General features: G+C 42.1%; 1 long non-coding RNA gene across 3 annotated transcripts in view; it reads right to left on the minus strand.

The window, feature by feature from the left end:
• LOC110259527 overlaps window positions 1–1,546 on the minus strand; it is a 185,226-nt gene extending 183,680 nt beyond the window's left edge. For all 3 annotated transcript variants that reach the window (XR_002341966.1, XR_002341965.1, XR_002341967.1), the window contains exon 1: window positions 1,115–1,546. This is a non-coding gene — a long non-coding RNA (uncharacterized LOC110259527). The remainder of the gene's footprint in view (window positions 1–1,114) is intronic.

The raw sequence follows: 14,509 nt of genomic DNA on the forward strand, positions 1-14,509 counted from the left end.
ACGGGTGAGCGAACTAGGAGCTAGTTAGGCCACAGCTGACAGCCACTGAAGACACGGGGGTCTCGTCCTACACCTGGGAGGGACTAAACTCTCTCAACAGCAGGAGGGAGCCAGGAAACAAATTCTCCCCTAGCGTCTCCAATAGGAACGGAGCCTGCTGACACCTGCCTCTGACCTTTGGAGACTCAAAGCAGAGAAACCAGCCAAACCCACAGGGTTTTTTGTTTTTTTTTTTTAACCTACAGAACTCTGAAATAATAAACGAGTGGTGCTTCACTGCAGTAGGTTTGTCTCACTTTATTTTTTTATTATTTATTTATTTATTTTTGTCTTTTTGCCTTTTCTAGGGCCGCTCCCGCAGCATGTGGAGGTTCCCAGGCTAGGGGTCCAATCGGAGCTGCAGCCGCCAGCCTATACCAGAGCCACAGGAACGTGGAATCCGAGCCGAATCTGCAAGCTACACCACAGCTCACGGCAATGCCGGATCCTTAACTCACTGAGCAAGGCCAGGGATCGAACCCTCAACCTCATGGTTCCTAGTCGGAGCCACGATGGGCCACGATGGGAACTCCAGGTTTGTCTCACTTTATTATAGCAGTGCCTCAGTCAGGGTTCTCCAGATAAGCAGAATCAACAGGACAGAGAGAGACTCAAGAAGCGATTTAGCATCGGGGCGGGGTCATGTGTTATGAATAAAGGCTGAGAGGGCCCACAATCTGCTGTCTGCAACCTGGAGGCCCAGGAGCGCCACTGGTATAAATCAGGTCAGGTCTGTGGCCCCTAGAACCGAGGGACGTCTGGTCTAAGCGGCTGAGCCCAAGGCCTGAAAACCAGGAGCTCTGATGTCCTAGGAGGAGAAAGACGTCCTGGTGTAAGAGAAAAGAGAGGTTCTGATTCTAGATGGTGACGCAGGGGGCCCTGGGATCCCCCCTTCCGCGGACACTCGGAATCTGCAGCTGCACAAGAGCAGTAGGGGAGGCAGGGACACCGTCTCGCCACACACCCCATCCCCACACCGCCACCCACCACCAGGTGGGGACTGAAGGCCCAGAGCTTCTCCTGAGGACCAAAGAGTGTGACCCCCACTCAGCACCCCAGCGTTCAAGACCGGTACCTGAGACACAGTCCTACAAAAGGTGTCAAGCTTTTAAAACCAACGGGGCTCGCGTCCAGGAGACCACTGGGCTAAAGCAGTCTGGGAAATAGGGCTCCCTCGCGAACTCACCCAATCAGGGCTCAGTGAAGAGAGCCCAGGCTTTAAGTGCCAGAGGCTCATGTGCTACCCCCACCTCCCCCACCTTTTTTTCTCGGCCACACCTGAGGCATGTGGAAGTTCCCAAGCCAGAGACTGAATCCACGACACCTGTGCCACATTAGCTACCCAGCCACTGCAGCAACATCACCCAACCTTAACCCACTGCAGCACAAAGCACCCCCAGACGACCCTCTGAGGGACAGGAATCTAATTCCACACGTGCCTAGGGGGCCTGCTGGCTGACAGCCCCCTCTTCATTCTCTGGCCGGTGGAGCTACCTTTTCTTTTCTTTTTTTTTTTTTTTTTTTACTGTTATGAGCTTTTAAAAAAAAAAAAACAAGTATTTTATTAACATGTATGAAACATTTTAAAATAGGTTTCTTGATGCAACTTAGTATATCATAATTTACTTATATTGGATGTGGATAAAATTTCTAAACATATGCTTTGCAAAAGTACGTGCAGTTTTATATTGTAGGATTAGGTGATATTTGCATACATGTTTCTAAAAAAAAGTTAAAGCAATTTATTGTAAAAAGCACTTAGCAAGAGAGCTTTGTCTGTGGATGATTTTCCAATAGATGTTTGTTTCCTTTTCCTTGCTTCATTTCCTAATACCTCATTTGCTTTGGTTTATACTTGCAGGCAATTAAAAATGATTTGAATGCAAGGATATTGATTCTACTTGAAGAATATGAGAGGTTTTTTTCAATAAAATAATTACCTAAAGAAAAAAATTATCTTAAAATTGTCTGCTTAGTTATCATTATAGAAATGATCTTCTCTAAAAGGTTAAGATTTACTTGGCTAAATTTGCTAAAATCTTTTTTTTTACAATAACCTTTTTTTTTAAGTATAGTTAATTTGCAATGTTTTGTTACCTTCAGGTATATAGCAAAGTGATTCAGAAAATATATATACATATATAAATTTGCACACACATATTCTTTTTCAAATTCTTTTCCATTATAGGTTATTATAAGACATTGAATATCATTCCCTGTGCTATATAGGAGGTCCTTGTTGTTTAACTATTTTATGCATAGTCGTGTGTATATGTTAACTCCAAACTCCTAATCTATCTCCCCCCTCCCCTCATCTTCTCTGGTAATGCTGTTTGTTTTCTATGTCTGTGAGTCTGTTTCCTATTTTGTTAATAAGCTCATTTATATCGTTTTTTTAAGTTTCCACATATAAGTGATATATGATATTTGTCTTTCTTTGTCTGACTTAACTTCACTTAATATAATTGAACAGTATGAGTTTCCTTAAAAAACCAAAAATAGAGTTGCTATTTGATCTAGCAATCCCACTCCTGAGCATAGATCTGTGGAAAACTCTAATTCAGAAAGATACATGCAGCTGCGGAGTTCCCTAGTGGCGCAGCAGTTAAGGATTCTGCATTGTCACTGCATGTGCTGAGGTTCGATCCCAGGCCTGAGAATTTCTGCATGCTACGGGCACAGCCCCCCCAAAAGTACATGTACCACAGTGTTCATGGCAGTACTACTCACAATAACCAAGACGTGGAAACAACTTAAATGTCTATCAGCAAATGAGGTGAGTGGATAAAGAAGTCATGGCAGGTGACATCTTTGAGCTCTAGCTGGCAGGATACATTGTATCTTTATTTTTTTCCCCTTTTTCCTATATATGTGCGCCTTTTGTTCTGTATGTGTGGATGCATTGAAGTATAGATAACATCATGTTTTTAGGATGTTCTGTCTGCGTTCTGGCCGGGGCCTCAAAGCCAGTAATTAAACCCTAGGGATTAGGTATTCCATAGTCTTGGCAAGGGAGGTCACTGAAAATTAGCCCTCCATCCCTGCCAGGGTATAAAAGATGTGAGGTTGAAACATTCGGGGATATTAAAAAAAGGAATATATATATATATATGGCTTTGTCACTTTGCTGTACAGCAGAAGTCGGCACATCATTGTAAATCAACCATACTTTGATTTTAAAAAGTAAAAAAAAGAAAAGTTTCGGGGAATTTGTTGCTGCTTCAGGGAACGTGAGGCCTCTTCTCTTGACCATTCGTGGAAGGGGAACAGAGAGGAAGCTGAGCTTCCTCTTACAACAGATGAAAGGGGACCAAACAGAGAACTTGTTACTTTCCCTGGAGGTTGGAGGCACAATATTGGTTGGAGTGTTAACCATTTTCAAGTAACTCATTGATTCATTCATTCACACATTCAATCAAAATTAACTAAGCCAACCAGCATATAGTATGCATTGTGCTGTGTTCTGGATTCTAGGCCTCTTGTTTTTCTTTCTTTTTTTTTTTTTTTTTTTTTTTGAGATTTTTGTTGTTGTTGTTGTTGCTATTTCTTGAGCCGCTCCCGAGGCATATGGAGGTTCCCAGGCTAGGGGTCGAATTGGAGCTGTAGCCACCGGCCTACGCCAAAGCCACAGCAATGTGGGATCCGAGCCGCGTCTGCAACCTACACCACAGCTCACGGCAACGCCAGATCGTTAACCCACTGAGCAAGGGCAGGGACCAAACCCGAAACCTCATGGTTCCTAGTCGGATTCGTTAACCACTGCGCCACGACGGGAACTCCCCTCTTGTTTTTCTTAAACCTTTTACAGATTTAATATATTTGAGTTATATTGGAATAACTAAAGCGCATCTTGAGTAGACATGTTAGCCTTCCCCAAATTCATTCCTGCGTATCTAGGATGAAGCCCAGAATCTGATTCAGGGAATCTCCATTGCCCTTACCTTGCAGGATGTGCACTTCACTTCTCCTTCAACCCAAGCCGATCAGTGGCTCTCATTCTCATGATCGCTGTGTTTGTTTCAAGAAGTAAGCACATGAACCTAAAGACCAATGGGATGCAATAAAATTTTGGCTGGCAATCCTTGAGTATAATTGCCCTTTTTCACTAGATGCGAACTTGAGAATAAGTAAGAGCTGGAGCAGCTGCAGCCATTTTGCTACTGTGAGAAACCTGGGAATTGAGTCACTACTATGGAGAAAGACTTCTGACATTGCTTGAACCCAGGATGAAGCCATAACAGAAGTTAGCCTTCCCCTTGTGTTATTTACATCTATGAACTAATAATTGTCCTCTTACTTAAGTCACTGAATTTGTGGGATACCACTTGCAATTAAAAAAATGTCCTCATGTTGGAGTTCCTGCTGTGGCTAAGGATCCTTAGGGGGGCTAAGGATCTGACTACAATGGCTAAGTTCACTGTGGAGGTGCAGGTTTGATCCCTGGCCCAAGAACTTCTATATGCCATGGATGTTTCTGCCAAAAAAAAAAAAAGCCCTCATATTAACACCATCCTGTACTACCTCCTGTTTTCAACTCTAAAATGTTGAAAGCTTGAATTTAATTCTCCAAACATAATTTGAAACTCAAAGAGGAAAGATAACATGACAGCTAATAAATTTAATACTATACCTACATTTGACTTCAAATATGATAAAAAATTAGTTTATATCTTCAGATAGGCCTAAACTAGAATTTTAAATCAAAACACCCTTAGGACAAGGAAAGTGTGATAGGCCAAATAAGAAGGATGAGAATGCTTTCTATTCTCCTTTAAGCGTCTTTGACTAACCCTCTTTTTACTTTCCAGTTATTCACCTCATCTGAGAATATAGGTCTGGAGAGGAAATGCCTGAAGAGTAACAGAAGAGAAAAAAAGTCAACCATTATTCTGACACCTAAATATCTGTCCAATGCTTGTGATCTGATAAAAGAACTTTGATTTTAGCTACCAATTTCCTTTTTTTTTCATTCTCTTCAGAGTCTTTGCCTTCAATAACACCCTGGAACACATCTTGCCATATACTTAACATCTGGAATAAGGAAAGATTTCCCAAAAGACTCTTGGCAGCCTTATGCTCCGCTGGAGGAAATTCCCTAAGAGTTTGATTGACAGCGTGTTAAACAGGCATCACTCATCTCTGTGACAGCCTAGCATCTCACCACATTTAAGATGAAAGAATGAAGGCCCCTGACTTTTGCAGGTTAATCTTGGGGTTCTATTACTTGATCCCAAAACATCTAGATTGAGGTGAAACGTATTCAGTCAGCCATCCAGATATTCTCAAGTATACAGATGTTTGACATTTAATAAGCATAGCCTATGATGGTACTAATTGTATAATACAAAGACTGCCATTCCTCTTGGTCATTAGCATTTAATATCATCCACTTATGTGTCAGCCACACAGGATGCTCTGACACAGGCCATTGTTCCTGCCCTTTAGGAAGCTCACTTATCTTAGTGGCAGTTATGCAACAAACTGTAAGAAATTACAATGAATTTAGACACTCTCCTTGCAAGGAAGTATTGAATTCAGCTAAACGCAGGACACCTAGCTAATTCCACGTTTGTGTGAAAATTAGAAAAAGATGGCTCATCTAGGCAAACAGCATCCACATCAGAACACATAGTGTGGGGAGCTGAAAGTAGTAGGGTAAAATCTGCACAACTCTACAAGGACTGAGGTGGCATAAACAATACTTTATAGAATGAGAAGTCCAGTGATAGGAAATTCTAGAGCTGACGAATTCTGCAGCATGAGAGCTTTGTCAAGAACTAGCCAGGTGTTCTCCTTCATTCTGCACTAGCATCATCAGCACACCATCTCTTACCTTCAGGCCCATCCCCGTAGCTTCAAAAGAGCTGTAAGTATGACTTTTCACTCAACTCCATCCAAAGTCAGGAAGGTATATATTTTGGTCAAAGTGGAAAGACCTGTCCCAAAGACCCTTCAGAAGACTTCTTTTTATGTCTCATTAGGCATAACTGGGGCATAAGCTTATTTCTATGTCAATCTTTAATAACAGGAGATGAATGACCAAGTTTGGTTGGAACCAATCAAGATTCTACCTTGGATGAAATAGATAGCAAATTCCTCTGCCTCACAGAATCAAAACTTTAACAGAAGGCAGGATTTGTTGGGAAAAAGGATGGAAAGGCTTTGGGGTTGATAGTAAATAGTGCCTGCCACAAAGTGAGATAATGAGAGAGATAATCAAAGTGCTATATATAAGAGCAGAAAAAAACAAAAGACCATTCTCCCAATGTCCCAGAAATCCTGATTTTGCAACTGGCACTGATACATGGAAACTATTTCTCAGATGAAGAACTGATGGGAATAAATTTCAAATTTAAAAAAAAAGATGTAAAAGATCTTTTTTTTCTTTTTAGAGCCACACTGCAGCATATGGAAGGCTAGGGGTCAAATGGGAACTGCAGCCAACAGCCTACACCACAGCCACAGCAACACAGGATTCCAACCATGTCTGTAACCTACACCACAGCTCACAGCCACAGCAGATCCTTAATCCACTGAGCGAGGCCAGGGATTGAACCTTCATCCTCATGGATATGAGTCAGATTCAACTCCCCAAAAATTATTAATTTGAAAATTATGATACCTTGTGATGAGGCAAATTCCCTGTACTTTTTTTTTTTTACAGGTACCCAAAAAAGACACTGTAGGAAAAAATCTAAAGAGAACTTTCTCTTTATTTTTTCCTAAAGTAATATATATTTTTCATTAACACACAATCATATTTGCATGGTTTTTTTAAGTACAAGAAAGAATAGAACTAACTTAATCGAAAGGGAAATTTTGCTTCTCAAGGTGGGAAGTTCAGACCCAGTGACTTAAAACTATACTGTGCCCTTGGTGGTAACTGCATTCTGCCCTGTGCTGGCAGGCTTCATCTTCGCAGTAGGGTGTATGGTTCACAAGAGCTGTAAATGCAGATCTTAATAATCCCGAAGGAAAGTGGACGTTCCTCTCCCACTGGTGCATGTTAGTACTAGAGAAGGGCACTGATTGGTTCTGTTGCATCAGTTACTCACTCCTCCACCAGTCACAGATACCAGGAGGATGGCCATGCCCATCCAAGCCATTGGTCCTCGCCCACGGCTACTATGCTGGGGAGCATCCTTCCCCCTAAAACACCCCAAAGAAACAAACACAAATGGCCATGGATTATGTACTGTAGGATCCCATGTATGCGAATTGATCCCAATAGGCAAAATCATAGAGATAAAAAGTAAATTAGCAGTTGCTGGGGTCTAGTTGGGTATTTGGAATCAAAAAAGAGGAATGACCACTAACGGATGTGGGAATTCCTTTTAGGCTGGTAAAAATTTCTCCAAGGAGGGTGTGGTGATGGTTGCACAACTCTGTGAATATACTCAAGACCACTGAACTGAACACAAAGCAGATAAATTTTATGGCATGTGAACTATATTTCAATAAAATATTTAAAAATATTAGCTCTGTGTGTGTATGACTAGTAATACCGCCACCTAGAAACAATCATGCTAATGTTTTTGTGTGTACTGTGAAGACTCTTCTCTTGACACGACACAAAACATGCACTTTGAATGTTAGTGTTATTCCATCATATACATACAATGTAATTGATTTAACTATTCTTGCTTAAGGGAGAAAACTTTTCAAGGTGGGTTGACTCTGTTTCTGTTTATTTTTATATTTTTAAGTTAGGATGAAAGTCTGACTCATGCTTAGACTTTATAAAATTCATTACGTGGTAAAAGAAGAAAAACACAAGCATTAATCTATTTATTTTTAAAACTACTGTTGTCATAACAATTTCATGTTGCCTTGAAAATGGAACTCTTTTGTGCTTCATTCTATATTTAGAGCATTAGTTACCATAACGACAAGATGCAGTTCATCATATAGAAACCCAACCCAAGGGGCATTCTCTATCAGAAATCTGTATACTATGTTACAAATATGAAGGGCAGTTCTATAGATCTAGAGCTGATTAGATTCAATCTTCTGTCTCTGAAAAAAACTGTTCCAAAACTCCTAAAAACACAGACTATAAGCTCATTTTATTAAAAAAATAAAACAAAAAGGCTTGTGGAATCAAAATCCAGCTATCTCATTTCAAAATTTGGCTCAGGAATTTGAAACCCAAATGGAAGTGGCCTCAACTGTAGGCATTCTCTATACAATCTCATCCTAAATAATCCTTTCCTTGATTTGATCTTCCCCTTGGTATGCCAAAAAACAGCGACCCAAACAGCCTTCCTTAAATTAACTCCAGCCATTGTCAGACATGGCTGGGCTTGAGTTGTCGTCAATCCAAAGCCATACAAGCAATGCGCCTCTTTGGTCACAAAAGGGAGAATTTTCTTCTACAACATTTTCTTTTCCCCTTATAATTAATACCAGTGATATTTACTCTTTTGGCTCAGCCATCTCTTTGAGACTCCGATGAAACCCAGACCCTCTTTCCAGAAAAATGCACATGATACATGATATTTTATTCAAATTTCAGGGTTTCAGGGGTTATCTGAAGCCTATCCTTATTCTTTTAAGAATGGATTATAGACTAATAAATATTTTCTTTCCATTTTATTCACTCTCACTCAATCATTCACTCATCCAGCCAAATAGCTCATGACATGCCAAACACTGTCCTAAGTCCTTTTACTCTCTGTTGTACCCGGGTGGCCTTGTGGAGACACACAGGCTCCACAGGGGTGAGTGCCAGTCACTCTCTGTGCTTTGGCACAGTGTCCTTGGGCGCCCTGGGAGACAGGCTCCTTGCTCTGCAGAAGGTGAGTTACCTTGTTTGATGGACTTCTGTAATGATGTTTCCCTCGGGATTGGTAGTCCCATGTTATGTCTGGGGGAGCCGTCGTCCAACAACACAGATTTGGAGACAGGACAGGATTCCAAGCCAGAAGGCTAGGATCTGTCCCCAGCAGTACTACTTTTCAGCTACGACGCAGACCTGGGCAAGTCACTTAATCTAACTCAATTTCCTCTTCAGTGACAGGGAGCGAATAATGGCTGCCTCACACGACCTGTCTCTGGGAGCGTGACTAGAAAAGTAACAGAACAAGAAAATGGACAAGAAAGCAGTCTGTAAACCACAAAAGAAGTGATGATGACGACAAGTGCTGTGCTATTGTTCTTGAAAATCAGACGGGAATCTCCACTTTTGGCTCTGTAGAGTAACAGAGAGGGGCAAGACAGAAGTGCTAATCAAAGTTCTAGTTTTCTATTTTGAGTTCAAATCAAGTTGCTGCAACAATGAGACCGTGGGGCCTCTTATGAGGCAATTCTCAGCCTTTTATCTGCAGCTATAGTGTACTAAACTGGAGTGAATTACATGCACAAACCAACATTCACCCCACAGAAACCTAGATAACTTCTAGACATGTTCATTTGTTTGTTTGTTTTTATTTTAAGGCTGCAGCCAAAGCATATGGTAGTTCCCAGGGTAAGGACTGAATCAGAGCTGAAGCTGCAACCTACAGCTGCAGCAACACCAGGTCATTTAACCCACTGTGCTGGGCCAGGGATTAAACCTGCACCTCTGCGGCAACCCAAGCATGGCAGTCGGATTCTTAACTCACTGCACTACAGGGGAAACTCCTGCAAATCAAAGCACACTCAAATTGCCTAAGAATATCTTCAAAAACTTTTGTCAGTGGTCTTAGGATTTTTTTGATAACAAGTAACAGAAGCCAGCTCTAACTGCCTTACCTTCTGGATGAAGAATTTGCCTTCTGGAGTTGCCGTCGTGGCGCAGTGGTTAACGAATCCGACTAGGAACCATGAGGTTGTGGGTTTGGTCCCTGCCCTTGCTCAGTGGGTTAACGATCCGGTGTTGCCGTGAGCTGTGGTATAGGTTGCAGACGTGGCTCGGATCCCGCGTTGCTGTGGCTCTGGCGTAGGCTGGTGGCTACAGCTCCGATTCGACCCCTAGCCTGGGAACCTCCATATGCCGCTGGAGCGGCCCAAAGAAATAGCAAAAAGACAAAAAAAAAAAAAAAAGAATTTGCTTTCTAAATACAGCAGGGTCTTGTGGATCCACAAGCTGGCCTGAGGTGCCTGGTGGTCAAGAGGGGCTGAAGCTATGACCCGGGACCCTCAGAACTCCACCCCTCTGTGTGTTGTGTTCACAGGGCTCCTTCTCTTTCTCATCAGATCAGCTTCCTTGGAACCTCAGGACCCGTGGCAGGTAGCATGTGGCTATACCCAAGTCCTGACTTGACACGTCTGCACCCAGCACCCCAGACGGACCTGAGCTAGCTCTCTACCCCAATCCCATACTCCCAGAGCAGAGGATCTGACTGGCCTGAGTTGTATCAAGGGCCCATGGGAGCTTGAGGAGCCCCAACTACCCCCAAACATCTTTCCAATCCAGATTCTTAAAGCACTTGATAAAACAGGGAGATGAGGAAGGAACGTGTCAACTTTATCAATAAAGTGGTTTAAATTACTGGAAGCCATAATGGGGCTTCCAAATGGGGGGCAGGTGCCTTTAGCCAAGTGGCAGGGAACAGGGCAAAATGAACACTCTCAATGGGCAGGTAACACTAAGAAGCAGCAGGAGAAAAGGACTGAGCGAGCAAGCGTCTTCCACCCGAACTCACCAATCAGGTGTCTGGCTCCCCCTCCCAGGAGGAAGGTGGGAAGGAGGTTGGACATGGAACAGAAGCAGAGTTCCCTCCACCTAGAAGAACGTTTCAGGCCTGGGGAAGAAGCGTTCACCCATTTTACATTTACCAACCCTCAACTAATCACCTGTATTCTGCCAGCATGGGGGAGAGACATGGGGACAGACATGGCTCTAGGGAGCCCTCCCCCCAGCACTTTTAAATAGGGTAACAATTAGGGGAATGATTGTGAACTGGGTGTGTGCTTCAGAAGATGTGGGCAACAGTCATGCCCCTTTCAGGTAAGTGGAGAACCCTCCAGGGCAACAACTGGGCTTTGGGTTCATTGCTGTCAGAAGAACAGGAGAGCAGTTCAGGCCATTGAACTGCGCTTCCAAAAAGAGGGGCACTTCTCTCTTTTCTTCTTAGTGTGGCAGGAGGGGTTTTCTATCCCCTTCAACCTTTCCGGGCTTTCTAAGCTCCAACTCTATGAGAAGGATTTTTTACTTTGTTTTGATTTAGCCTAAGATGCCCTGGAAAAGACTCATGAGATGGTGGCTTCCCTATGGGGTCATGACTCACAAATATGTCTATGTCTTCAGGTCTTTGTAGCTGTTGCAGGACACAAATGAGGATCAGGTTGGAGCCTTGCATCTTCCTCCCTCCTGGGGGCCTCCCCATTGGGTGTGCAGGTCTCACCTCGGAACAATCTATTTCAACAATGGGCTCATCACACGCCCTTTTCAGACCAAAATGTAGTTTTGTGCAGTAAGTGGCAAGTGGCAGCTCTGATTCAGGTGCCTCCAAACAGGAACTAGATGAAGGTGAGCTTGCAAGCCTGTAGTCACCTTTTTCCCAACTGAAGGGCAAGAGTAAAACAGTTTCTCGCTCAAGCTTCATCTTCTTATCCACATATTCCTCCTACGTGCTCTTCAGAAAGTAAGGTGGATTCATTAAGAAATACCACGAGTTTATATTCAGCTTGGGTTCTCACTCATTAAATTGGTTTGTTTTCTTCTTTGGGGTCCCTTCTGGGCCACAGGAGGAACTAGAAATGCCACCTAATTGTCACCTGACAGGCTCTCCAAACTTCTTTCCAATATTCATATTTTCTATTAAACGACAACCATGTGACTAGCCTTGACGTGCTTCCTGTCCTAAAGGAATTTACTACTGATTTAGCCTTGAACTAGAATAATTTAAGGCACTTGCGTGACCTTGCAAGGCCACTGTCCAGCCTAAGAAGGGGATGAATCTGTGTTTCTGGCTGTAACTGAGATCACAACACATACAGAGTTGAATATTTTCTCTTCAATTCCCATTTTTGTTCTTTCTTCACATATTTTGCTTTTTTTGCTGCCTGCAGGCTTTTTCACATAGGAGAAGCATGGCTATTGACATTTTCCAAGCTTTATGGCTAACAGCTTCATCTACTTCCAAGAAAAAATGACCTTATTATCTAGAACTCAAGTCCAAAATATCCAGGGCTGCCTGATTGGCCAATGTAGGTCACATGTCTCCCCTGGACCAATCAACCACGGCAGGTGGAATACATCGAACCATGTGTAGGGATGGGGCGGAAATGAGGGGCAGATGAAACAATGTGTCTAGCCTCTTCTGGCTTATTTCTGCCGTGGTCCCTACCACCTCCACCCTCCGTACAGTAGAGACAAAACACTGACAAAGTGGAATGAAGATGGAATACTACTCAGCCATAAAAAAGGATGACATAATGCCATTTGCAGCAACATGGATGGAACTAGAGAATCTCATACTGAGTGAAATGAGCCAGAAAGACAAAGACAAATACCATATGATATCACTTATAACTGGAATCTAATATCCAGCACAAATGAACATCTCCTCAGAAAAGAAAATCATGGACTTGGAGAAGAGACTTGTGGCTGCCTGATGGGAGGGGGAGGGAGTGGGAGGGATCGGGAGCTTGGGCTTATCAGACACAACCTAGAATAGATTTATAAGGAGATCCTGCTGAATAGCATTGAGAACTATGTCTAGATACTCATGTTGCAACAGAAGAAAGGGTGGGGGAAAAAACTGTAACTGCAATGTATACATCTAAGGATGACCTGACCCCCTTGCTGTACAGTGGGAAAATAATAAAAAAAAAAAAAAAAAAGAAAGCAGACCCTGTGCCTCTGCTATGAGATACATCGAAGGCATCTATGTGAAGTACCCAAATTCTGAGCTTCTTTCCCCTGTGTGATGAGAGCTGGTTCATGGTATTAGACTCCCAACACTTGGAGAGTTCCAGCTGGCTCTTCTATCCACCCTTCTCTACATCTCTGGAGGAAAAAGATACTGCTAACTCTAAGGAAATGAGAAAAAGCTAAGTCTGCTGAATCACAGACAGACAAGAGCTATATTTAAACAACTTCTGTCTCATTTCCCACAAATATTCCCTTTCAGGGTATTTTCTGCTTTAAAAAAAAAAAAAGGAAAGACTTTAGAGAAAATTTAAGAGCTTTAGGAAATGAATCTCAAAGGGTGGGATTTGGGGCGTCATAGGGCAGGGCAGTGATGTTTAGCGAGCAAAGGGCAGAAATTTCCAGTCACTCCTCAGATCACAGCGGGGCGGGAACACTAGGGGATACTGCATCAGAACAGAAAGGCAAGTGAATATTTCACAGTAACTTTTTCCTTTTGATTTTTATCTATTTTTTTTAAATTGAGGTAACACTGGTTTATATATAACATTATTTAAGTCTCATGGCTACAACATTATACAGCTGACCCTTGAACAACACAGGTTTGGACTGTGCAGGTCCGTTTATATGCGGATTTTTTTCAGAAAATACGTAATAGAGTCCTACATGAGCCCTGGTAGATGGGCACCCCTAAACCCCATTTTGTTCAAAAGTCAACTGTACTTAGACTTCTGTATTACTAGAGTGTGCTCACCACTACAAGTTTCCTTTCCATCTGTCACCATACAGTTGTCACTCTTTTAATAATTTTGGCCTCCCCCCACAGTAACTATCTTTGAGGGGCAGCACAAGGATTGTTACTCTATTTCCCTGTACTAAAATATGACATCAGCAGCATGCATTTTATACCTGAATATATGTAAATACCAGGCTTTCAGGATGAAGGAAATCAATCAAGGTGATGTGTTCATTTTGCAGATGCAATTAAGGAGCCCACAATGAGCTTTTTACCTGGGCAAAAAACAAAAATTTTTTTGAGTCTCTACCGTTGATTAAGAACCAACAATTTACAACTTTGTTAAGTTAGAGTTAACTTAGAGAAAAATGATCAAGTACAATGATTTTCTCTTTCCTCGGGTAGAAAAAAAAATCTAGAAATTTATGGGTTTATCATCCTAAAGGATATTCACCAGTTTTATTACCAATTGAGCGTCTTTATTCTCAGCCATACTTATTTTTCCCACTCTCTATAAAATCCCAGTTTTTCATATCATCTTTGGAACTGCTTTGTCATCCTTGTAATGCTCTCATGAATACATTAAATATATTCTTGTATTCTCTCATGAACACATAAAACCTTGACAAGTGCTCACTGTTTGCATTAAAATAACATTTTAATATGCTGGCAATAATAACTCGGTTTCCCTCTGGGCTCCAATTTCCCATTCCTGGCTTCCTTTCCTAATTCGTTGTCAGCTCTTTCCAAAGGTAGATTCTGAGCCCCTCCCTAGAAATTCTCATTTAGTGAGGTCTTGAGGAATAAGTATTTTTTAAGGGTTCTTCTTGTGATTCCAACACATTACAAATTTGAATCAATGCCTCGATTAATATTAACAGCAATAATACTAAAACTATAACATTTATTACATTAGATCATAGTAACAACACCCACTC

The sequence above is a fragment of the Sus scrofa genome, chromosome 2 (assembly GCF_000003025.6).
Source record: "Sus scrofa isolate TJ Tabasco breed Duroc chromosome 2, Sscrofa11.1, whole genome shotgun sequence".
Taxonomy (NCBI): Eukaryota; Metazoa; Chordata; class Mammalia; order Artiodactyla; family Suidae; genus Sus; species Sus scrofa.